The sequence below is a fragment of the Felis catus genome, chromosome A1, assembly GCF_018350175.1.
Source record: "Felis catus isolate Fca126 chromosome A1, F.catus_Fca126_mat1.0, whole genome shotgun sequence".
Taxonomy (NCBI): domain Eukaryota; kingdom Metazoa; phylum Chordata; class Mammalia; order Carnivora; family Felidae; genus Felis; species Felis catus.
The window spans coordinates 135364761-135388428 of NC_058368.1; positions in this window are offsets into that span (position 1 = coordinate 135364761).

Genomic DNA, 23668 nt, shown 5'->3' on the forward strand with positions numbered 1-23668 from the left:
ATTTCCCTTGTGTTTAAAAAAATAATAATAATAATAATAAAACTGATTTTTTAAGGCTACACCCTTTATCATATTTTAATTTTGATAAAATTTGTCTCTATTATTGTAAATATCCCCAAAGATATGTATCTTAAAGCCCTAAGGTTTACAGCTGAAAACAATGGACTGCCTATGACAATGGATACAAACGCCATTGGAGAATTTTCATGATAATTTCAATGATTTTGTTATTCTTTAAACCTTTTTTTCTCATAAGTCCTGTAATTTTTAGTGTACAATTTTGTAGACCAAGAGGTTTTTCAGGAACACATATTGCATCAAATCAAAAATACCTGTATAGATAAGAATTTAGTATATAATAAAGGAATCATATAAACCAAAAGACAAAGTATGGGAAGTTAAAAATAATAATGTTAAAAATAGCTAGCAATTTTGGTGGGAAGACAATTAAATATTCACCTTAGATCAAAGAAAATTCCAGATAATTGAATATAAAAGATAAAGGTATAAGAAAATTTTAATGGAGTGCCTGGGTGTCTCAGTTTGTTAAGTGACTGGCTTCGGCTCAGGTCATGATCTCATGGTTCATTGGTTTGAGCCCCGTGTCCAGCTCTGTGCTGACAGCTGAGAGTCTGGAGCCTGCTTCAGATTCTGTGTCTCCCTCCCTCTCTCTCTCTCTCTCTCTCTCTCTCTCTGCCCCTCCCCCGCTAGTGCTCTGTCTCTGTCTCTCAAAAATAAACAAAAATGTTTAAAAAAAATTTAAAGATACAAGAAAATTTTTAAATAGATAAATATTTAATGTTAAAAGAGGGGTGGAATTTCAAAACACAGAAACAATAGAAGAAGTCACAAAGGAAAAAAATGAAAACACTTCATCAAATAAAATTTCTAAATTTTATTGGTCAAAAACATTTTTAAAAATAACAAAAATGCTGAGAAATATTTGCAAAGGATAATATATTTTGTTAACTCAAGAATAAGAGAAAAAAAACCTCCAAGACACACACATACACAGGATCATCAGAATAAAGGAGAGAAGAGAGAATAATATTTTCAAGGGAGAAGAAAGTAATAATGTACTAACACATTTGAAAATCCTAATGAAGTGAACCTTTTCTGAGAAAAATGTCAACTCGCAAAAAGTAGCAAACATGAATAAACGCATATACAGGGGGAAAGGTTTACATATGCATATTGAATGATTACATTCCAAAGCAGGTTTATTAGTAAGTTCTCTCAAACTTGCAATAAACAGTGACTTTTGCAGATATGAAAAGATGGAAAGATACCCAATTTAGTGCTTGAAACTAGCTAACTGATACCAAAACTTAACCAATTAGCCTCAGGGAACCTTGTTTCTGAAAGACTCTCCCTAGTAAGGAGCCCACACTGTACTTTTCAAAATACTCACACATCATAAATTTCCTGGTTTCCTCTGCTCTGATGGACACACATGCCAATGAGCCTCATGCTTGTCCTCTTGCCAACATTCAACCTCACGTACTCAGACATATTTGGCCTTAGGCACTAAGGCTGAATACAGTCTCAAAACAGCTTTGGTAGGAAAGGCTGGTACATGGAAGGGAAAATAAAGGCTCCCTGGCCCTACGTTCAATCCTCCCATCAAAAAGTTGCCTATAAGGGGCACCTGGGTGGCTCAGTCAGTTGAGTGTCCGACTCTTGATTTCAGCTCGGGTCATGATCCCAGGGTCATGGGATTGAGCCCCACAATGGGCTCTGTGATGAGCATGGAACCTGCTTGGGATTCTCTCTCTCTCTTCCTCTGCCCCCCCCCCCACTCCTGCTCTCACTCTCTCTCTCTAAAATAAAAAAAATTAAATTAAAAAAATGTTTAAAGTTGCCTATAGAAATTTCTCTCCTAGGTATATACTTAACAAAAATGCATACATATGTTCACCATGAAACATGTACAGGAATGTTCAGAGCAACACCATTCAGAGTTGCCAAAAAGGTACAGTTGCCAACACTATGCATAGTCTGCCACGTCCATCTATAGCAGACAGGACTGGGACAAGAGTGAGGTAAGTGCAGCAAAATTTAAAGGAGTGCCAAAAAAAAAAAAAATCTCATAGTCAAGATAAACAATATTTCAATGCAATATTTTTTCAATCAAAATTATACAAAACATCCATGATGAACAGGATATCACATTTTTTTAAACAGGCAGGATCAGGCTTTTGCCTCAGGCTGCAATATGACTCAACACAGAATTTAAAGAATGGACAAATAAATTGTGGAATACTATACAGCAATGGGAATGAGTGAGCTACAAGCACATACAAGAGCATGGATGAATCTCACAGACATAATGGTAAGTAACACAAGCCAGACACAAAAATGTATGTACTGAGGATTCAAAAGCAGGCAAAGTTCAAGTTCAAAAACAGGCAAGACTAATTTGGGTATTACAAGTCAGGTAGTGGTTTCCCCTGGAAGGGAACATGAGTAGGTTTCTGGGACTCAGGGAATATTCTATTCCTTGATCTGTATGGTACGTGGGTTTTACGTGGGAAAATTCATTAACCTGTTCACTTGTGATTTGTGCACTTTTTATATGTGTTATACTCTAATTCAAAAATTTTTAAGAGTTGTCTTACTGGGAAGTTAAAATATATCGAAGCAAGTTGGAATTGAGTTGAGTCCCCTGGAGGAGGAGGAAGAAAAGCAATCAGAGCTGCAGGAGGCAGCTTTTAGGGCACTACCTTATTTCTGGGCTTCTATCCTCGACTAACCCCAAGGCCAAAATAAGTAAAGTGAATTCTTCATTAGCAAGCATGGCTAGGACCCAACGGACACCATGTGTTCCACTCATTCAGAACATTGGGCTGTCAGGAGTTAACCCTCCAGTGGGCATGATTCACCAAGTATTAATTACAGTTGCTGCTTGCTCAGATTTTTCCGGGGATAGGACAGGACAGCCCAGATTTCATCCAAATCCCAGAGGAACCTTTCCTCTAGACACCAGACCCTGCCATATCAGACATGACAAGACTTCCAAGCAGTAGACAAGGCAACAGTCCAGGAGACTGCCAGTCACTGGCCAGTTCTGCCAATACCCCCACGTGGCTGTCAGCATGACCAGCAAAGAAAGTGGCAGTCTCCCTGCAGCCCACCACAGAAGTCACTCACTGAATGGCAGGGCAGGAGCACACTGGGGGCAAGGAAAGGCCATTTCAAAATGTGAATTAGAACCAAACGTGGTAAATTGTGGCCTAGTTCCTAAACAGGAGCGGAGTCTGTCCTGGCTACCAATAGTACCCAGCCTCACTGCCAAGCCTGCAGAGGCTTTTCAGTGGGAATACTTGGCTGCTTTGGACGTTAATAGCCCCTGAAAAGGGGAAGGCAGCAGGCAATGCGAATGGCCAGCAGATTTTTTTCCTGAGTGTCCAGGAAATGCTAACAAGGCCATCACTAATCTCCTTGAAAAGGAAATGATCATCCAGGCACCCCTTTCTGAACTCAGGCCTAGGGACTATACCCACTTGCCAGTGGTCAACTTGTTCCTTTTCCCATTCCTAAAGCAGTTTCCAAAAGCAGCTGGGGGCTACAGCATGAATGGACCACAAAGGCATTATGCTAAGTGACATAAGCCAGTCACAAGAGGACAAATACTGCATGATTCCACCTAGATGATGAACCTGAAGTAGTCAAATTCATAGAGGCAGATAATAGAATGGTGGTCACCAGGGACTGGGTTCAGGGAAATGGGAAGGGTGGGAAATTATTGTTTAAAGGGCAAAGGATTTGCTTTGGGAAAATGAAAAGAGTCTGGACATGGATGGTGCTGTTGGTTGGACAACAATATGAATGTACTTAACACCACTGAACCATATGTTTAAAAATGTTAAGTTTTAGGTTATGTATATTTTACCACAATTTTAAAAAGAAAAAAAAAAAAACAGCTGGGGAAATTCAAATTCTCAACCATATCCCCCAGGCGGTGAAGTCATCTTATCTCCCATCAGTTCTGCCCCTTAGGCTATGCCTTGACCCAGGTCTACCAGTGAGCTCAGCAATTTGTCTCCAGAATGTAGTCAGGACAAGAAGGGCCTTTCTTCCTCATCCTTTCCCCAACACACCTCTTCCCCACACACCTACCAGGGAGGTAAATTGACCAATAGAGTTATATCAAAAGACTGAACTAAAATATTAAGGAAATAGTTCAAGAGACAACCCTGAACAAGACATTAGGAAGAAGAAAGGTCAGTAGCCAACCTTGGATGGCATATCCAATGTAGTTTTCTGCAGAACTTTTCATTCTATTATTTCCTTTCTTCAGTCTTCCCATCAGATACTTCTTCCCCAAACCTAGTTTCAGGTCTCCCGCTCAAGAAAAAAAACCCTCTTTCGGGAAAGGAACCCAAAACTCAATCCCAATGAAGGTATAAAGTAAAAGCTTTAACTTGTTATCTCCAGTAAGAGTATCAGCTCACAGATTTTTTTTCTGCAAACATGGCCTTAGGTGAAATCTGACTGAAGGACTTCATGAAGGGAATAAGAGAACTGGCAGGGAAGGAGGGGCATAGAGGTCTTCAGAAACTCCTGAAGGAATATTTGATAGCTGTCTACTTCTCATCAAACAGTCCTAAGTTTTCCTCTGCAAAGACTTCTCTGTAGGTCCCACTCACAGATTTCTAAGCACGGATAAGAAGAGAAAGCCAGGAATTATAAGAAAAATATATATATAATTGCTACTTTTTTGGCATTTACTATATGTAATACGTTATCCTATTAGTCTTAACCACTGCCTTATAAAGAGAATATTATTATTCACATTTGACAAATACGGAAACTAAGACTTTGCAAGAGAAAGCAATTACCTATTGTTTACCTTCTATATAAACACACAGATAGTCATGAATGGTCTTTTCCACATTTCCCTTTCTCTCAATTTTCCCTTTCTTCTCCATTTCTCCTTTCTCTTCATTCTCATTTAAGTATCGTGGACTCAAAATACCTGGACCCCCAGGCATTAAAGCACAGAAGTCAAGATCACACTCTAGAGTCCAAGAGTCCCTGTGTTTGAACTTACCAGTTACTAATTGAAAAACCTGTGTATAGGTGTTTGCAGCATCAAATCATGTGTCTGAGAAAGCATGTCTAAGAACGAACCCTATCTAATAAACACCCTTTATGTAACAAAGTTGTCTTCAGAATAAAAACCTGTAAAAAGATGTCTGAAAATGTAAGTCAGAACTAAGTACTGTGAACACATTCTATCTGGTTTGATCCACATCAAAGACAGCATGTTGCAGTCCAGATTGTACCAACTCCTCCCACATTCAGCAACAAATACATGTTGAGCACTGCTGTGGGATAGGAGATACAAAAATGAATAAGAGCCAGTCTTCATCCTCAAGCAGTTCAGAGTCCAGGAAAGGATAGAGATAACTAGACAAGTAAGTGAGCAGCATGACAAGTTATAATACAAAGACGGACACAAAGCAATGGGTCACAAAGAAGCGGGTGCCTTGATAGGACCGGGAATACAGAGGAACAAAAGAGGGAAACATTTCATAGCAGAAGGGAATAGCATGTGCAGAGACACAGAAGCCTGAAGGAACATGGCACCCCCAGGTAGCTACAAGTGGTTCATGGCTAGAAAACAGGTGTGAAGTATGGCTGGGGACACAACTGGTCAGGTAGGCTATGGCTACTTAGAAGGTCTGTCAGTCTCTCAAGAGTTTGGATCTCACTGTGCAGGTAATAGGAAACTATTCAGGGTTCTTAACTTAGCAGTGATGAGATGCAAAGCTCGTGTGACAAAGATTACTTAGGTCACTGTGTTGGAAGTAGATGGGAAGGAAGTGGGAACAAGGATACCCATGAAAGCTCATGTAGTTGTTCAAGGGAAAGAGAATTGGGGCTCGAACAACAGATTCAAGAGATTTTGTCTGGGAGATTACACAGAATCTGGTGAAGAGAAGGGGTGTGAAGGAGGAAAGATTTAAAACCATTCCAGTATTTTGGGCTTATAAGACAGTAGCCAACTGTTCAGCAAAGGGAAGAACACTCTCCCGTCAGTGAACATCACAACACATCATGGAAGCGTGTGGATAATCTAAAGCCTGTGAGTGCCTATCTACAAAGTAAGGGAGCCCAGAAAAAGCAACCTTTAGTTGTTCTTAAGATTCACCCCCTCTCATTGCTCCATCTTTCATTCTGCTCACATGGGCTCAGCACAAAGCAAGACCTCCATGAGAGCTGGTCCTTCTGCACAACCTGCCGTCCATGCCCAAATGCAGGCTGTACCAAACTCATCTGTGTGTGCTGTGCAGAATCCTCTCCTTTGGGTTGCTGAAGTATGGCTTCAGGTAGTTAATCACCATGATGCAGCATATCTTTATTTTTTTAAACCACAATGGGCTGAGGGGCGCCTGGGTGGCTTAGTCGGTTGAGCACCCAACTTTGGCTCAGGTGGTGGTCTTGTGGTTCATGAGTTTGGGCCCCGTGTCAGGCTCTGGGCTGACAGCTCAGGGTCTGGAGCTGCTTCAGATTCTGTGTCTCCCTCTCTCTCTACCCCTCCCCCGCTCGGTCTCTCTCTCTCAAAAATAAAAACAAACATTAAAAAAAGGAAAAGAAAAAAAGAGAAAGCAGCTGGGCCTCTAAAGACTCCTGAAATTCTTATATGTCCTTAATTCATCCACAGTACAAGGACTGCCAGGCAGTTCACCTGGGTCATCTGGCTCGCCTGCCCCAACCCAAGCCATGCAGTCAGCCAAGTCTGTCGGCAATACCCTCTGGGCTCAAGTGTCTTTGAGACTAATTGCCTGCAGGTCACAGCCAGAGAGTACACATTTATTCCCTCTACCTGAGGGAACATTTAGTCTTATTAATTTTTCACTATAGTCTTTATCTCTCATAAGGCTATACACACATGTTAGCTATAAAAATGCTCATCAGATCATTATTTATAACATCAAAAAAGTTGCAAACCATCTGAATTTTCAACAATAGTGTACAAATAAATGAAAGCCCATCTATATCATGGAATAGTATGTAGCCTCCCAAAACGTTGTTCCATAAAGGGATCTAGCATATACAAACATGCTCACTACAGAATGCATGGCCGGGGACACATACTCTTACAACATAAGCTCCACGAAGCAAGGGCTTTGCTTTGTTCATCAATGTCCTCTTAATGTCTAGAACAGGGCTAGGCATATGGTAATCATTCATTAAACATCTGCTGATTGAATCATATAAGAAGTGGGAAAGGCAGATAACACAAGAGTGTGGTTCCATTTCTGTAAAGAGAGGCACATACACACATATATGTAGACAAGGATCTGGAAAAATATGCATCAAAATGTTACCAGTAGTTTTCTCTAGGTGGGTGGGCTTTTCTAAACTCTTTTATTTTTATCTTTTTTTTTTTTTTTTCTGTGCACTGTTGAAGGTTCTATCGTAGCAAGGACCAAAACAAAAAAACTACTGAGGGTGGGGATTAGAAGGGAGATCCAATTACAAACTGAGGCCTTGCTTCTCAAGTTCACCTATGCACTCACTGTCCTTTGCATGCCAGAATAACACTACATTATCTATCCACGATCTCACATGTAACCCAGAACACTAATTTGCACTAACACAGAACATACCCCTTGGTGCTAACTTCATTACCAGCCTCTATTCCAACTAGTGGCAACAGGACCGCCATCAACTCTTGATAGTCCCTCATGACTGAGCTCTGTGGGAGCATCCAATTCCCTACCCCCCAACTGAGAAAGTTTTACTACTCTCTTCATAGAAATAGATTGCCCACTGGGGCGCCTGGGTGGCTCAGTCGATTAAGTGTCCAACTCTTGATTGTGGCTCAGGTCATGATCTCAGGATTCGTGGGATTGAGCCCTGCAAAGCCTGCTTGGGAACCTCTCTCTCCCTTTCTCTCTCCGTGTCTCTCCCACTCCCCACTCATGCTTTCTCTCTGTCTCTCAAAAATAAATAAATAAACTTTTAAAAATCCTTTTAGAAGAAGAAGAAGAAGAAGAAGAAGAAGAAGAAGAAGAAGAAGAAGAAGAAGAGAAAAAAAGAAAGAAAGAAAGAAAGAAAGAAAGAAAGAAAGAAAGAAAGAAAGAAAGAAAAAGAGAGAGAGAGAGATTGCCCACATTTGCAGGACAGTTCTCCTTTCCTTAATACCCCAAGCATGAGAGTGTGAATACTTCTCACCCAGTTTCTCCACAGGCAATTAAAAAAGTTCCCAAAGGCATCACCTGCCGGGGCTGAGTCCCAGTTGAACTATGACTGCCCCGGAGGAAAACAGGGCAAGCAAAAACACTGAAACTTTGTAAAATCAGCTTGTGTCAAGTTGCCCTGGTACCAGAGCTGGTGTGTATAATCCTCTCCTGGCTGAGCTAATTGGCTTAGCTCACTGATGATTTTATAGCCCCAGAAGCCGTTCTCTGATTGCAAGAATGAGAGTTGCCAAATGATCTTAAACCACAGCACAGACGGGCCCAGTGCCATCAGAAGAATATTTGGGGAAAGAGCTATTTTAAACAAATGCTCCTCTGGGTATAAGGATACTTTTCTGTCTAGACTCCTGCTAACACCTGTTGCTCACTCATCCTGCCCCCAGACCACCTCCCCCTTGACATCACCGTGGCCAAGACAAACCATGGCCACCCGACAGAGCCCAGAGATGTGACCACGTGAACAGCAGACCCAGGCAGCCCAGGCATCACATGCTCTGGCAAAGACAGGCCCAGACAGCTCTGCTGCCAGGTGTCCAGGAGCCATTTACGGGCAGACAGCATACCTGGCAAGACATTACTTTAAACTTTCAGGTGGCCGGGGAGAGGAGCCTTCTTCTTGAGTGCATCACAGCTTTGGCTGTGGCACCAAGCACATCGAAAGAGAGAATGGCAACACACTTGTCCAGACCAGTACACCCCTTCATACCTAAGTCCCCCTTCCGCATCCCCAGTAGGTGGCTGTCTAGCCTATCCTTGAATCCTTCCGGTGACCAGGAAGCTCACTACCTCATGGAACAGCTCACTTTATTTGAGAGCAGTCTTCCTTACACCGAGCTGAATCCCTTCCTGTAGCCTATCCTCCCCCTGTTACACTTTAGAAAGTTACATAGAAAAAGTCTCATCTCTCTCTCATGCAATTAAAATCAACATAGGTTTCTGCACTAGGCACATAAAACAGTTCAGATATATAGGGTAAGCACGTACTAGAATCCTGGGGAAATTTGCCAATTCCTTGTAGCTTCGAGCCTGGATTTTAACAAAAGGGTAAGGCTGGGCTTATGTAGGGTTAGATCAGATCTGAGATTACTGCATAAAGTCAGGATTCCAAAAGGGTAGTCCTCAGGAAAAAAAGAAAAGAATGACAGAAGTTAGCACCAAAAAGATAATGGGTAACTCGAACTAGATTCTGGATGGAACAGAAAAAAAATTATTTCCCCAATAACACCCTCAATGCAAGTTCACATTCTCTGAAACAAATATTCATACTATATGTAGGCTGAAAAACTTAAGTTGAATGTCTTCACTTTAATGTCTTGAGTTAGTTGCACAAAATCAAAGCACATCCTCTCTGAAAGAACACACTTTAAACTCAAGCCTCAGGATTTATCACAAAGTTTCCAGAAACAACAGCTCAAAATAGAAAATCATCAAACATACAAGGAAACAAGCTACTATGATAAAGAATCAGAAGAAAAACTGCTGAATCAGAAGCATATACATCACAGATATTATCACGATCAGAAAGAGAATACTAAATAATTTATTGAATGTGTTTAAAGAAATTTTTTAATGTTTTGAGAACATGACAAAGGAAAAAGAAAGTTTATCAAACCTAATAGTTTAGATTGGAAAAATAGAAAATAGAACCCTTACAAATAAAAGAATACAAAAATTGAAATTATAAATTCAGTTGATGAATGAAACTATATAAAATGGAAAGAGAAGAAATATATTTAAAATATAGGTTGGAAAAACACACAAAACACAATATGGAGATACAGAGATGAAAAAACTGCAAGAGGTTAAAAGATACAGAAGAGAGGGGCACCTGGGTGGCTCAGTCGGTTGAGCGTCGGGCTCTTGATTTTGGCTCAGGTCATGATCCCAGGGTCATAGGATTGAGCCCCACATCAGGCTCCCTCCCTTACTCATACACATGCATGTATCCTTCCCCTCTCTCTCTCTCTCTCTCTCTCTCTCTCTCTCTCTCTCTCTCGTGTCTAAAATTTGAAGAAAACAAAAAGATACAAAGCATAGACTGAGAAGGTCTAATACATGTCTAATCTGAGGTCTAAAACAAGATAACAGAATGAGGTAGAAGCAATATGACTGTTTCTCCAGGGAAAAATCCACAGATTCAGGAAGTACAACAAAGCCCAATGGAGATAAGAAAGAAAAAAGGAAAAAACCAAACCTTGACCCATTACAGTGCATCTGTAAATATTAAAAGCAAAGAGATCTTTAAAACAAGCAGCGAGAAAAAAAAGATTACCTATAAATAATTTAAATTACACTGACAGCTGATTTCTCAATTGCAACAACATAAGCCAGAAACCAATGAAAATGATAACCTTAAAGTGCGGAGAGAAAATAAATGTCAAACTAGTATTCTCTACCAAATGAAATTTACTTTAAAGACTAAGAGTGTAATAAAGACATTTTCAAAAACAATCAAAACTAACGGTATGCTACTAACAGAAACCCACTAGAGAATCTTCTAAAAGATGTCTTTAAGAAAGAAAATTATCCTAAAAAGTAGAGCTTAGAGGCAAGAAGGACTGGAGAACAAAGTAAATGCTAGTAAACATGCAGTAAACATAAATAAACATTAATTATATAAATAATAACAATTGTAGTCATTTGAGAGGCTAAAAGATCAATGTAGAACTAAAACAGTAAGTCACAGCAATAATTTATAATAAAAGAGAGAGAAGAAGACTTAAGGCATTGATTTCTTATATTATATACAAGGAGAATAAAGATAGTAATTATCTTTAGACACTGTTAAATGAAATATATATGTTAAATTTTCTAAGGTAACCATTAAAGTCCCTGAAATAGAGTCTATAATTTCCAAACTACTGTAGAAAAATAGGGCAACTGGTGTTAATCAAGACAAAAGGAAATAAACATTGAAAACATGGGTGGGAAGCATATAATAAGATAAAAACAAACCCAAATCAAACAGTAATCATGATTTAAGGTAAACAGATTAAGTTCTCCAATTAGAAGTAAATATGGTCAGTTTTATTTATTTTTTTAAACTTTTTTTATTTGTTTTTGAGACAGAGAAAGACAGAGCATGAACGGGGGAGGGTCAGAAAGAGGGAGACACAGAATCCGAAACAGGCTCCAGGCTCTGAGCTGTCAGCACAGAGCCCGACACGGGGCTCGAACTCACGGACTGCGAGATCATGACCCGAACCAAAGTTGGCTGCTTCACCGACTGAGCCACCCAGGTGCCCCTGGTCAGTTTTAAATCAAGGTATATACTAACTATAAAAAAACAGAAAATGATAAAAAATAAGAATGCAGAAACAGTGAAAGGAAAAAGATAAAATATGCCAAGTAAATACTAATTAAAATAAAGATGAGATAATCTTATCAGACAAAATACATTTTAAGTCAAAAAAAAAAAAAGAATTATTCATTACAAAGGTATAAAATCCATGATATAAGATGTAAGGCAAAGATACAAGGCAAAAGTTAAAGAAACCATAAAAGCTGACAATTTCACTATTATAGAGGGAAACTATATACACCTCTCAGGGACTGACAGATCAAACAGACAAAAATATTACAAAGGATATATGGATTTTCCCACTAAACATCTATTCTAATCAAACTTTAGTATTTCTTCCTATACTGTGAAGCTAGAAACCTAAAACTACACTTCCCAGATTCACATGTATGACCCAGTTTTTCTGGGACAATTCTGGTCTATGCCCACTTCCCTGGCATAATTATTAAAAGCACCCCCTTCTACCCTGAAAAGTGTCTGTCGTGGATAATAAGTTATACTATTACGCTACTTATATGTAAAACACCATAAAAACAAAAGTTTCCTTCAAGCATGCTGAATTGGTGACTCAAATATCAAAAGCCACATTACATTCAGAGATGTAATTTTTCCAAAGAGGTGAACAACACTTTTGGACAAAACAGGATACAGTCTCCTTGAATTTACATGATATGACATTCTTGGAAAATTCAGTGCATAACAAAAGACAAAGTCACTTTAGAAAGTCATGCAGGATGTGGGACAATTCTTCACTGTATGAGGCTGTTTTACACATTTCAGCACATTAAACATTTACTACTTCCGGCCCACTAAGTGCCAGTTGTGCATCCCCCGATTACTGTAACAAAATGAAAATACTCCCAACATGGTGGCTTCACCCCAGTTCAGTACCATTGAGTGCGGATGGCGGAGGCAACTAAGAGGCCATTTCACTTCTTCACGCGAACATCAAGAGCCTGAATAATACGCCATGGGCTCTGAAACCTTGCAGTACATACTCTTTTCCTAGAGGTAAAGTACCTCCTCTCAGGCTCCAGAGTAAGTTAGACAGTGGCTATGGGCCTGAACTTACCATCTCTCTACCCTATAAGACATTTCCAAAAATTATCTTTAAAAAAAAAAAAAAGTGAACTGTTTTAGACAGTTTTAATTTTTTTTTTCAACGTTTATTTATTTATTTTTGGGACAGAGAGAGACAGAGCATGAATGGGGGAGGGGCAGAGAGAGAGGGAGACACAGAATCGGAAACACGCTCCAGGCTCTGAGCCATCAGCCCAGAGCCTGACGCGGGGCTCGAACTCACGGACCGCGAGATCGTGACCTGGCTGAAGTCGGACGCTTAACCGACTGCGCCACCCAGGCGCCCCTAGACAGTTTTAAATTGACAGAAAACAACTCTAAAGATAGTTCCCATATACCCTACACCAAATTTCCCCTATTATTAACATCTTACATTAGTATGGTACATTTGTTATAATAAACCAATACTGATATATAAAATATTGATACATAATTTTATAACACTACACAATATTATTATTATTATTATTATTATTATTATTATTATTATTACTAACTAAAGTCCATACTTTATTCTTTTCTCTGTTCCAGGATCCCATCGAAGACACCACATTATATCTAAGAGTCATACCTCCTCAGACTCCTCTTGGTTTTGACAGTTTTTCGTACTTTCCTTATTTTTGATGACCTTAACAGCTTTGCAGAGTCCTAGCAGGTATTTTATAGAATGTCCTTCATTTTGAGATCTGTCTCATAATTAGACTGTAGATATATGTTCTTGAGAGGAAGACCCCACAGATAAAGTACCATTTTAATCATATCATACCAAGGATAACTGCTCTCAACATAACTTATCATTATTGATGTTAATCTTGATCACCTGGCTCGGGTCATATTTGTCAGATTTCTCTACTGTGGAATTACAAATTATTCTCCTCTTCCATATTGTACTTTTTGGAATGCATAGCTCACACTTGAGTGTGGGGAGTTATGTTCACCCTCCTTGAGATCAGAGTATCTACATAAATTATTTGGAATTCTCCTACATGGAAAATTTCCACTCCCTCCCATTTATGTATATATTCAATTATTTATTTAGATCAGTATGAACTCATGGATATTTATTTCATATTTTAGGTTATGATCCAAAAATATTTTATTTATCTTGTTTCTCAAATTGTTCCAGCTTTTGCCATTGAAAGCTTTTTCCCTTGTCTCCTGTGTCCTTTTTATACACACCCTGATTATTGTGGGGGACTTGGAGTTTGGGGCATGGCTTTTTTTAAGGTCCTTACTTTCTGATACTACAAGATGCTCCAGGATCATCTTGTGTGTATCCTGCACCACTCCTAGGTGCTATTTCTTCATTTCACTTATTGGAGAATTGAAGAATGATGTTATAAGCAAGATATGGTTCCTATCTGTTCTGCTTGCTATGGGGGGTAATGGTGCTTACAGCTTCTTCAGCTGACAGAGCAACAAAATACATGTGCCTGTACTAACCCAGGTATATAATCATATCTATAAATATTTCTACACTTAACCATATATCAGCCTAAACATATTAGGCTATGAGTTCATACTGATATCTCCAAATCTCCTCCTATAAGCGTTAATCTAACATCTCCTTGTTTATCTGTAACCCCCATTCCAACACTGAGGAACCTGGCCCCCACCATCCATCATCCATTTACTTGATCATTTAATCCCATTACACATTCTAGCAGAATCAGAATTGTTAATTCACGTTCCCATTGGAAACATTATCAGCCAGAGTACAGTGCTTATATACACTTCATTTGCCTTTAGTCCTACAGACCACACCATTCCCAAAGTTACTTAAGTCAGCACCTTTCCCTCCACCCCAACCCAGTGAGGTTCTTTCATACATCTGTTATGTAGCTGGATTGTTTTGTCACATTCTCCATGCCATCCTGAGATCCCCTGACTTCCTAAATTATTTCTTTATTTTAATACATCAAGGTTTACTCTTTGTACTTTAAAGTTCCATAGGTTTTAACAAACGCATATTGTCATGAATTCACTATTACAGTAACCAGTGGAACAGCTGGAACCATCCTTAAAAACTCCCCTGTGATTCGCTCATTCAACCCTCCCTCTCCACCCCTAAATCCTTGGAAACCACTGATGTTTTTTCCAACCCTATCATTTACCTTTTCCAGAATATCATATCATTGGAATCATACCATATGTAGCCTTTTTAGACTGACTTCTTTCGTTGGCAATATACATTTATGATTCATGCACATCTTTTCATAACATGATAGCTCATTTCTTTTATCACTGAATAATATTGCATTGTATGAATATAACACAGTCTGTTCACCTATTCACCTACCGAAGGACATTTTGGTTATTTCCAGTTAGAAGTGATTATGAATAAAGCTGTTAAAAACATTCGTATACAGGTTTTTGTGAGGGCATAAGGTTTAAATCAGTTGGGTAAATACCTACAAGCATGCTTGCTGGATCACATGGCAAGACTATAATTAAATTTGTAAGAAATTGTCATTCTAGTTTCCAAAGTGGCTGTATCATTTTGCAATGAATAAGAGTTCCTTGTGCTCTGCATCCTTGTCAGCAATTGGTGTTATTAGAATGGTCAAAATTGCAGCCAAAGCATAAGAGACTCTTAAAAACTGAGAACAAACTGAGGGTTGATGGGGGGTGGGAGGGAGGAGAGGGTGGGTGATGGGTATTGAGGAGGGCACCTTTTGGGATGAGCACTGGGTGTTGTATGGAAACCAATTTGTCAATAAATTTCATATAAAAAAAAAATTGAAAAAACTGACAGGTGTGGACTGCTATCTCATCGCTGTCTTAATTTACAATTTCCTAATGACAAATGATGTCTAACATCTTTTTATAGGCTTAAAATCTATACTTTTTTGGTGAAGTATCTGTCAGAACTTACTTCCATTTTTTTCAATTGGATTACTTTCTTACTGTTGAGTGTTAAGAGTTTTTGCATATTTTGGATACAAGTCCTTTATAAGATACGTGTTTTGAAAGTATTTCCTGCCAATCTATGACTTGTCTTCTCATTCTCTTAATAGCATCTTTCACAGAGCAGAATTATTGATTTTAATAAAATTCAAATTGTCATTTTTTTCCTTCATGGATTGTTTTGGTGTTGTATCTAAAAACTAAGAGCCAAACACAAAGTTACCTAGATTTTCCTCCCATTCTTTTTCCAGAAGTTTTATAGCACTGCAATTTACACTTGGGTCTATGATACATTTTGAGTTAATTTTTGTGAAAGGTATAAGATCTGTGTATAGCTTCATATTTTTACATATGGACATCCAATTGTTCTAACACCATCTGTTGCAAATACTATCTTTTCTACATTAAATTGCCTTTGTTTCTTTGTTAAAGATCAGTTGACTATATTTGTTTTGATCTATTCTGGGCTCTTGTCTGCTCCATCGATCTCTGTATCTATTCTTCAGTACTGTGTTGGCTGTTCCATATAAACTTTAGAACCAGTTTGTTAATATTTACAAAATAACTTGCTGGGATTTTGATTGAGATTATTTTGAATCTAAAGCAAACTGGAAACAAACGATGTCTTAACAATACTGAATCTTCCATGAACACAGAATATCTCTACATTTATTTAGATGTTTGTTTTTTTAATCAGTTTTGTTGTGTTCTGAATACAGTTCCTATATGTTTTGTTGGATTTATGCCTAAGAAATTTTTGCTGCTATAAATGATATTTATAATTTCAAATTCAAATGCATTTGAATGCATTTAGGTATGCAAGTACCAATGCATTTAGGTATGCAAGTACCAAATGCATTTAGGTATGCAAGTAACTTATAATAGAGTATTCCTAATTCCTCCCTCCTATCTCTTAAGACAGTGCTGTCATTCATTTCATTTATCAATATGATTATAATCACCCAATAGACTGTTGCTATGAATATTTTAAACACATAGGTACCTTTTGGATCAATTAAGAATAAGAGAAATAGGGGCGCCTGGGTGGCTCATTTGGTTGACTGTCCAGCTCTTGATTTCGGCACAGGTCATGATCTCATGGTTTGTGGTATCAAGCCCCACATCAGCCTCTGTGCTGACAGCACAGAGCCTGCTTGGGATTCTCTCTCTCCCTCTCTCTCTCTCTGCCCCTTCCCTATTCATTCTCCTCTCTCTCTCTCTCTCCCTCTCTCTCTCTCAAAATGAATACACTTTTTTAAAAATAATAAAATAAAAAATATTTATTCCTTTTCCAACATCCTTTCTTTATATAGATCTGAGCTTCTAACCTATTTCATTTTCCTTCTACTTGCAGAACTTCTTTTAACACTTCTTACAAAGATCTGGTCATCATAAGTTTCTTTAAATCAGAAAATGTCTTTATTTCTTCTTCACTTTTGAAGGATAATTTCAGTGTATATAGAATTCTAGGTTGGTAGCGCTGTTGTTTACACTTTAGATATTTCATTCCACTCTCTTCTTGCTTGCATGGTTACTGATGAGTTCACTGTAGTTCTTATCCTTGTTCGCTTCAAGTAAGATATCCTTTCCTCTGGCTTCATTCAAGATGTTTTCTTTGTCTTTGATGTTCTGCAGTTTGAATATGATATGCAAAGTAGGTATTTTTTCTGCTGGTGTCTTCTGAGCTTCTTGGATCTGTTCTTTGATGGCTGTCATTATGTTTGGAAAGTTCATGGCCATTATTTCTTCTGTTCTGTTCTCTCTTTCTTCTTCTGGTATTTCAATTATACATATGTTACACCTTTTGAAATTATGCCTACAATTCTTAGATGATAAGTTCTATTTTTTTGTGGCAATTTTCTTCCATTCTTTTTTAATTTGCATTTCATTTTAGGAAGTTTCTACTGACCTATCTTCAAGGTCAATGATTTTTTTCTTTGGTTGTGTCCAGTCTACTAACGAGGCCACCAAAGAAAGTCTTCATCTCTGCTACACTGTTTTTTTTTATTTCTAGCATTTCCTTTAACCCTTTCCCAGAATTTCTATTTCCCTGCTTACATTATTCACATGTTCTTGCATGCTCTCTACTTTTTTTCCATTAGAGCTCTTAACTTATGAATCATAGTTATTACTTTAAAATCTGTATCTGATGATTCCACCATCTGTCACATCTAAGTCTGGTCCTGATGCTTGCTTTGTGTCTTCAGACTATTTTATTCTTGTCTTTGGCAAGTCTTGTGGCAAAGTATGAGAGAAAAATATCATCCTATCATCAAATGATCAAATCTCAATCTTTTAATGGGCCTGTATCTCTGAACTGTGACCTTCACAAATGTTTCTTCCAGCTTCTCTCCACATTCCCTACATAAAGGATGGCCTGAAGGAGCTGGAGAAAAAAGAATGCCCTTTCCACAGGGAGATAAGGCTTTGGCAAAGTATTTTCCCATGGAGAATAGGCTTTTGTTAGGGAACATACTCTTGGCATATCACAGTAATTAATCTTCCCCTCCCTCTGCCAAAGCCACATAGGATCTTTCTTGGATCTTCACCATGAGAACCTGGTGGTATTCCTGAAGGTAAAATCCACAAAAGAGTGAGGTTCTCCCCAAGACCACAACACAAGGAGTTTCTCACACTCAGGCTAGCCCACACTCAGCTCCCAGAAATTCATGAAAATTACCACTTAATTTCCAAAATCTCCAGCAGCTTCTACCCCTGATATGTAGATCTCAGCTGTGGCTCTTTTGATTCACCTGTCTCTCCAGACTTCACGGTGATAATTTCTCCTGTAACTTCATTCCTGTCATGGGTATGAGAAAAATCACTAATACTCAGTTTGTTTGTTTTCTTATAAGAATAGGAGTGATGACTTCTAATCAAAGAGGTTTCAGGGCTGAAACTGAAAGTCTAAAAATCATCTATTTTAATTAGAAAAAAATGTAAGCAAAATTGGCAAAATGTGGTAGTTGTTAAAGCTGAGGATAGATTTATAGTTCTTTATAAAATCTCTACTTTTAATTGTAGAAAAATTTGACAATTTCCATAACAAAAAGGTTTGTTTTTAATAAAAATTATTGTTAAGTATCTGAAACAGGTCGGCTTTAATTAATAGGGATAGGGAGGAAAAAATCAGTGATTAGTCAACAATATTTATTAAATGTCTACTATGTGCCAAGAACTGTGCTAATTGGAATAAAATTATGAAGACTATTGTTTCCTGCCCTCAAGGAATTTTGGAAAGGTTGGCATTAAATAAGTAATAATGAACTAATAACTTGTGCTAAGGTCTATAAAGCTGATTTGTTTTTGATGGTGCTGTGGGAACAGATAACAGAGAACATAGAATCTAACCTGGTCTGGAGAGTCAGGGAAGATCATCTCAAAGACTATCATAAAATATGGCTGCAGGAAGAACCTCCATGCTGTGCCTAACTCCAGGACACCCAGCAGCGTGCATCAACGATAAAACCTGAAGTTAGACAGGACCCAATGGTTGGCCTCCACGGGTTGGACATAATGATGATAATATTAAAGAGTGAGAATGTTTCAGAAGCAAACAAGCTTTCCATAGGTTGGAATCCCAGGCAACCTCTTAGATCTCTAACCACCTGAATTTATGGTGGACAATCAGTGAGATTTTCACAATTCATTCTTGCCTTCTATAAATACTAACTTTTTCATGAGCCTTCCTTCCTTACACATTCAAATTCTCTTTAGATACCAGTCAGCTCTGGATTAACTTGTAGTTTTATTCCTGGAATAATCCCATAGAAGGAGGATTGAGGCTTCATGCTAGAGCTAAGGAAACAGGAGCTAGGCAATGAGAAAACATTGAAATTTCAGAGTTCTGTGCTCAGATATGCTATGGCTGCAACACATAAATTAATGCAAGTTACATGTCTTTTGGGTGTAACATTTTCCCAGCTGAGAAAAATGAAATTATGCCACTTACCAACTCTAGTGCAGACTATTATTAAGCAAGTTAAACAATTATGCCTATAGAAGTGCTTTCTATTGATTTATTATATGGCTAATGGTAATTTATGATGGTAATTATTAAAACATAAATTGATCGCAACATTTACAGCAACATCAAAACCTCCCAAATTATTATTATCAATTTATAATTTTTGAATAACAGCAATCAATCGTTATTATTGTGGTTAAATGATAATGATTTATAATATGGTATCATATGTTTGCTCCAAATATTAAGAGAAGCACTAATCTCTTATGGTGAAAATAATAACACTAATAATGATAGAGTGATGACTGCTAATCATTTCCCATTATTAGTATTAAAATGTCTAAATCATCAAAAAATCTAAGGAAATAAGATATAGCAGAGGCATATGGCCAAAAAAGTGATGTATTTTCACCAAGTTGAACAAATCAGGAATGGAGGCCAGAGGTCTACACCACCAGCTGCCCATTAGAAAAGATAGGGGACTTTCTAAAAAGTATCAGTGCCCAGGCCCCACCTGCACCCCACTCCCCCAAGGGAATCTGATTTAATCCACCTGGGTGTGGCCAGTGTTTCGAAGGTTCCCTGAGAAATTCTAACGGGCAGCCAGAGTTGAGAACCACTGCTCCAGATGTTTGATTTTCATGCCTGAGAATATAGATGAATTTGCTCCTAGGGGCACATTGAATTTGGAAACCTACTTGCCCAACCTCTGTCAATCAATGCTGTGTATAGCAGAGGAATGAGTTGTTAGTTTTAGTTGTCAGGGAATTTTCTTCATGGAAGAAAAGTACATTAAAATACCAAATTACAGTATTTACATATTTCATGTTTTTTTCCAACTGCGTTCCCATAGCAACTAAATCCATTTGCTCCCTACTTTCTTCTGAGTTATTTTCCATCATGAGCCATGCTTTATTAGAGAGGCAAACAGTTTGCCCTCTGAAATGACTGTTTTGCTGTTTACTGTTTCTTTGCCAGAGAACTCAACTCGAGTTACATCATCCTTACTCCTGCGCTACCCGAATTCAATAAAGTTAGCTTTGCTGGTTTGGGAAGAGATAGTGACTCTGACCCCTTTCCTCCATCTGGAGGAATCCCTGCGTTTTTCTTCCAATGAGCTGGCCAAGAAAAGGCAAGTGGAGTGGAAGGCTTCCCTCAGGGAACCTGGGAGTGGGGAAAGAATGCAAGCGAGGAATCGATTAAATCCCAAACAGTGACCAATTAACCTAAATCAGCAGCGGATGAAGGATAACCCAGCTCCTTGGGATCTCACTGGGTTTGGTCAGGCAGGGGCACTGGCAGAAAGGCATTATGGTTGCAGATGGCCACCTGCTAGCAAGCAGGAAGAGAGTGGGTCCCGCTCCAGTCATGAAAGAATTAACTGAATACCCTGAGAGGAGGCCCAAAGGAGTCATAGGACACTAACATTTCTTTGAGATTTCACCCAGACTTGGCAGACTGACTGCAGGGACTGTTCACTTAAAATGATGACATTTCACTTGCTAATGGGGCTCTGCTTTGCAAGGGGACAGGGATGACAAAGAAGACAGCAGGAGGGAGGCATGAGGCTCAAAGCTTCAGGGCAGCTCCCCTGGCTGACGCCTAATGCCAGTATGGACCTGGGCTGCCAGTACCAGGGGAGAGACAAATGAGTGGCACCAGAGACTAGCCAATGCTTCCACACTGTCTATTCTCACTTGCTGACTCAGAAGCCTCCTTCTGTGCTAGCTGCACTAATGAAGAAGACTGGCTTCCTCGTCTCTCCCAGACTCTACATAAAATCCAGACCTGTGGTGCAATTGCCCCCGGGGCAAGGGTGCTGGTACCCCATGCAGCATCTCAGAATGCAGCAACAGAAATCACACAGAACGAGTTTCCCTCCCACCTGTATGATCTGGGTGTAACTTACATACGTGCATTAGTTACACTGCTTACTGCCAGGCTCTAGGTGTCCGAGATAAAGTCCTTCAGGACCCTTCAACCAACATCATTTATTCAAGAATAACCCCCAGTGTCAGTTAGCGTCCCAGCAGGAAACAGCACTGTCAAATTGGGTAATTTGAGGAGAGTTTAATTAAGGGACTATTTACGAAGGAAAAAAAACCCACCAGAAATGGTGTGTAACCTCAGAACTAGGAAGAGTAGGGCACTGTTACCACTCTGGGCCTAAGCAGCAGAATCCAGAGACAAAGCCATGTGAAGCTGACAGGAGCTGAGACCCTCGGCTTAGGGAAGAACCCAGCACACCGTGAGCACACAGGGAGGGGGCCAAGGAAATGAAACCAACCCACTTCAGGGTTATTGATAAGAAGACAAAATTTGCCAAACTGCTCAAAAGAAGAGAATGTGGGGTGGTAGAAATCAGATTCTAATTAATTTAGGCTCTCCTTGCTTTGCATGGCTTTTATTCAATATATTAATTTTTTCCTCATTGTTTGCCTACTAAGTCATCCCATACACTGGTCATCTAAGAACCATCTTCGCTGTAGCCCATAACTATGATGAGCTTATTTTCCCAAGTAAATATTAAAATTTACCACCTTGACATGTGCTAAGCTGGAAAACATACGGTCACCATGGTTATGATACATACAGAAGCACACTAGGGGTAACAGCATCCACAATAATAGCCAAAAATAATCTCTCAAAAGCCTCTCCTTAACCCATGAACCTGTTCTCCAGGAAACTTGATTCCTGTGATCAGAGTGGTTCAGAGTTAAGTTCAGACAAATGGGGGCATTTGTCACTTCCTTTGCACTTTCATCCTTCTGCGTCCCCATATCCAACAATCCCCCCTCTTCCACCCTGAAACAACACAGCAGACATGACCAACACAAACCAATGCCCTCCGCTCTGCTTCCAAGCCGGGAACTTCTCCACTTGTGGTCGCTGCACAAAAGCAATGGCTTTATTTGCAGAGCGGTAACCCCCGCTGCCCAGATGGCTGAGACCACCATCGCTGAGAAAGGCCCTTTGGTTGTCAACCTTTCATCTGCTCTCCACTGCAACGGATATGCAAGTCTTCACCCCTCTAGTCTCTTTCCAAGGCCCAAGTCAGTGACAAGAAGCACTTGGAAAGCCACGTGCTGTCTTGTGTGGCTGTAGAGAAAGTTCTGGGGAGGAGGAATAAGACTGGGCCCAACTGAAAGGGCAGAATTGATCATCCTCCATCCACTGGGTTTGTAGTTGGATACAAGGCAAAGGATTTGTGTAACCTTTCCTGTTGGTAATGGGGAGCTATCACCAGTTTTTAAGCAGGAATGTGGATTAATCAAAGCTAATTTTGATGACCATGTGGATGAAATGGGCGGGGTAGGGACATAAGACTACTGATGGGACACCAGGTGAAAGAAGATGACAACCCATGGCAGTGTCCATAGACAAAGAGACAACAATAGAGAATATCTGGAAAGAAAACTGTTCAACATAATCAAATGAGGTCATGAAGCTAAAGAGAATAAGATTTTTTGAATTTAGCTATTTGACTTTGGGGTTGGTATTAAGAAACTTAAAAAGACATGATCCCTTTTCTCAGGAAATTTTACTCTAGTTGAGGAGCTCAAAAAATGTTACTGCAAAAAGTATCTAGAACACAGTTCAATGTCTATGAAATATTTGTTAAATGACTAAGAAGATATTTTTGATCTTTTTTTCTTTTTTCCTTCCAGCCTCTTCACTATTCTTCCTAGAAACCTGTCTCTTCCCGGGAGACAACAGACTGACACAAAAATCAGTAATTTAGTTTATGAGTTCCTTTAATTTAAAGATATGTTTCTTTCTTTGTGCTGGTTTGAGCCTCACTTACCATGTTAAGTGGTGGGTTTTATTTTCTTTTCCTTTATTTACTTTTTAAATTATTTTAATATTTATTAAACATTAAATGTTTATTTAATTTATAAAATTAATTAAAGAGAGAGAGAGAGACACAGAATGTGAGTGGGGGAGGGGCAGAGAGAGAGGGAGACACAGAATCCAAAGCAGGCTCCAGGCTCCGAGCTGTCAGCACAGAGCCCGACTCAGGGCTTGAACTCACGAACTGTAAGACCATGACCTGAGCCGAAGTCAGATGCCCGACTGACTGAGCCACCCAGGTGCCCCTATTTTCTTTTATTTCAAAGACCACTCCACTGAGAGGAGGGAGATGGAATGGAGGCAGGAAGGTAAAAGATTCTCTACCCCTTTTCTGGTCCTGTTAAAATG